Raw genomic sequence first — 4,392 nt, 5'->3', positions numbered from 1 at the left:
TTGGGTCCCGTAAAGAAAGGAAATCGCACATATCTACCTCCAGCTGCTTATACTCTATCTAAAAAGGAAAAAATGGATTTATGTAAATTTCTACACAAAGTTAAAGTTCTAGAAGGATACTCGTCAAACATTAAAAATTTAGTTTGTATGAAAAACCTCAAGTCAAAAGGTTTGAATACTCATGATTGTCATGTTCTAATGGAACATTTGCTACCAATAGGTATATGTTCCATTTTACCTGAAAAAGTTTGACGAACCATAACTAAATTATGTTTCTTCTTTAGGGAAATTTGTAGTAAAGTGATCAATCATCAGAAATTACCGACATTTTAGAGAGAAATTGTTGTTACTTTGTGTGAGCTTGAAATGTATTTCTCACCCTCGTTTTTTGATATAATGGTTCACCTTACTAATGATCTTGTTAAGGAGATACAACTTTGCGGGCCAGCTTATATGAGATAGATGTATCCGATAGAACGATATATGAAAATAGTTAAAGGGTACGTAAAAAGTAGAATTTGACCAGAAGGTTGTATTGCTGAACGGTACATTGTCGAAGAAACTGCTGAATTATGTACTGAATATCTTTCCAATGTTGAATCCATAGGGTTTCCCATGTCTTGTCATTCGAGAAGAATAACAGGAAAAAGGATAATTGGAAAAAGAGTAATGATTATATCATGGACATATTGGGAGCATACACATTGTATGTTCTGCATAATGATGATGAGGTTCAACCGTATGTTACAATACACATGGATCAGTTATCTAGTTTGAACATGAATATGAATGAAAGCTGGATAACACAATAGCACAATCGAAGTTTGATAACATGGCTAAAAAATCACATTAACTCCAAGTTTGATATAGACCCCGCCTCTGCTTCAATTTCAGAGAGATTGAGGTGGCTAGCAAATGGCCCGAGTTTACATGGCTAACTACTATGCAAAATAGTGGAGATACTCTCGTAGTTGAAACAATGCATATCTCAAGTGCAAAAGACAAAATCCCAATATATGCAAATATATCATATTTCGGGGTTATCGAGCACATATGGGAGATAGATTACACAATGTTTTGTGTTCCCATCTTTGGTTGCAAGTGGGTGGATAATAATAATGGCGTTCAGATTGTTTAGTCAGGGTTCTTGCTTGTCGATTTTAATAGGATGGGATACAAGCACGAGCCATTTATTTTAGCGTCGCAAGCTCATCAATTGTTTTATGTCATTGATCCTGCTGATGATAAATGATCCATTGTCCTATCGACCAATAAAATTAGTAGTGATAACAATAACGATGAAGATGTTGATAATGATATTTTCTTTACGACATCACAACCACGTGAAATTGATTCAACTGATGATGGCTTATGTCTTAGAGATGATCATAATGAGGGAATTTGGATTAATCCATCGTTTCGTATCGTTAAGGGACAAACAAATATGAATCCCACCAGAAAAAGAAGAAGGACATCTTAAGGTGTTTAATTGTTTTATATAAGTCATGTAATCTAAACTGATCATGTAATTTATAGTAAGTTTATGTAACTTGAACTGCCAGAACAAAGTTCATGTAATTTATACATAATTCGTTGGTATACCCTACGAACCCCAAATTGGTTCGTGAATACCGGTTCACGGTACTTTTGCGAACCAATTTACTGAAATTCGTCAATAATCGCTACTTTTGACAAACCAACAATATAAGACCACTTTTAATTTACTTTACATAATTTTTTTTAACTACATTAATATTTTGTCACGTACTTCTGTACCAATGATGTGGGATAAGCTCACACACAATTATTCTTGTACCTAAAATTGTTGTACTTATATAGATAACTCAACTTTCAGTATTTTAGAAACAACCGATGTGGTACTAGCATTTCGAATTCTTCCATTTTTTTAGATATTTGTATTTATTACTGATGTGAGACTAGTATTTCAAATTCTTCCGTTTTTTTAGAAGATTTGTATTTATTATCGATGTGGGACTAGTATTTCAAATTCTTCCGTTTTTTTTTAAGATTTGCATTTATTACACTAGTATTTTGAATTCTTTCATTTTTTATTTAAGATTTATATTTATTTTTATAGAAACTAGTGTTTTTTGTTATTAATACGGACAATTGCATAGAAATAGGTACTGCCAACTCTTTATTATTTTTTTGTTTTACGGAGACTTGTGTTATGACCAATATTCCCACTTTTATTTTTTATGGAGACTTATTTTTCATAACTTGTGTTTGTTATCATTACAAACAATTTAATATAATTCATTTAAAAACTCATTACTTTCATATAAAAAGAATCATTATTTATTTTCAAATATTACACATTTTCAAGATATTATTAAGATGAAATACTAATATTTTATTTATTCGATGCATTGCAATATTTTTTTTGAAAGAAATTTACCAAATAAATTTAAAAGCAATGTAATATTATTATTATTAAAATATAATATTTCTATTTAAATATAAAGAATTTTATTGTCTAGAAGTTTGTCATAACTTGTCTTCAACAAATAAAATATTTAACCATTCATTAATTTTATTTTAACTAGCTTTTATCTTGGCCCTCCTAAGATAAAATATTGGATATGCTCGTATATCTCTTTTGGTGATTATTGGTTATCTTTTTTATTTATTTATTTGTTTATTTTATAAATAAAAGTTATTTATTTTATAACATAAAACTTATATATATATATATATATATATATATATATATATATATATATATTTTTAAGTATTTTTTGTATGGTTCTTACTTCAAAAGTTGCACCTAATTTTTTCTATTTTATATAATTACACTAAGAAAATTACATATGGACACTCTGCATCCACAATTCATTTCTTGTAAATTTGCAAAAATAATTATCAAGATAAAACTAGTATAAGGTTACTCATCATGACATGATATACTAATAAATTACATACTTCAACTTACTCGGTTTACACAACAATATGTGCTAATTTATTCTTTTATCACTTGAATATAACTCATAACAAGAAGTATATGAATGAAGGGCCTTCATGGTGACATTCGACTAGTGAACGAGAAAATAGTTCAATTAAATACGTTAGATAGATAAAATAGTAATCTTTACCTAGATTGTGAATTACTTATTGAAAATATTATAAGCGTTCTAAATTTTAAAATGGTCGTATAAGAGCAAATATGGTGGATGATAACAACAATCAATGGATAATATGGTGACACTCGACTAGCGAACAACCAAATTGTTCAACTGAATAAGTTTGATAGATATAGGAGTAACCTCTAAATAGATTGTCAAATACTTTTTGAGAAAATTATAAACACTCTAAAATCTAAATTGGACGTATACGAGCATACACAGTGAATGGTAACAACGACCAAATGATATGGTGACATTCGACTAGTGAACGACCAAATAGTTCAACTAAATAAATTAGATAGACGAGTAACCTCTAAGTAGTTTTTAGATACTTATTGAGAAAATTATAAGTTCTCTAAAACTTAAATTGGTCTTATACGAACAAACACGGTGGATGATTATAAATAACAGCCAATGGATGATATGGTGTCACTCGACTACGAACAAACACAGTGGATGGTAATAAATAACAGCCAATGGATAATATGGTGTCACTCGACTACGAGCAAACACAGTGGATGGTAATAACAACCAATGAATAGTATGGTCTCGTTTGACTAGTGAACGACCAAATAGTTGATTGAAAAAGTTAAATAGATAGAGGAGAATACTCGATGTAGAGTGTCATAACCACTAAATCCTTACTCAGTGACGAGTGTTTTGAGAAAGTTATATCGTAGCCCTAAACCTTATAAAACTCTAAATCCTCTAAACTCTATGAACCCTAAATGCTAAACCCTTAACCGTAAATCAAAACCTTATAGATATATAATATATGGATATAGATTTGTTGACTTCAGAAGTAACTATTGTTTAAATTACTTAGCTTAATAGAAATTGAATTTGTTTTATTAATCAAAATGACACTATTATTTAAATTACTCTGCTTAATAGAAATTAAATATATATATATATATATATATATATAATATTTTTAATAGATACTCAAATTTATTAAACAAAATCACTTATTATCTCTGCTTAATAGAAATTAAATATATATATATATATATATATATATAATATTTTTAATAGATACTCAAATTTATTAAACAAAATCACTTATTATAAGAAACAATGTATTAATCCTGTCCTTAATATAAGATTTTATTTGTTTATTTTTAAATAATCATATTTAAATTTTTAATTGCATTAATTATTTTCTTACAAATATACTCTTAATTATATATTTTTTAATTTCTACAATTTAATCAAAGACGAAAGTAATATATATATATATATATATATA

The sequence above is a fragment of the Cicer arietinum genome, chromosome 5, assembly GCF_000331145.2.
Source record: "Cicer arietinum cultivar CDC Frontier isolate Library 1 chromosome 5, Cicar.CDCFrontier_v2.0, whole genome shotgun sequence".
In the NCBI taxonomy this organism is placed as follows: Eukaryota; Viridiplantae; Streptophyta; class Magnoliopsida; order Fabales; family Fabaceae; genus Cicer; species Cicer arietinum.
Note: the sequence above shows the minus strand (reverse complement) of the source record.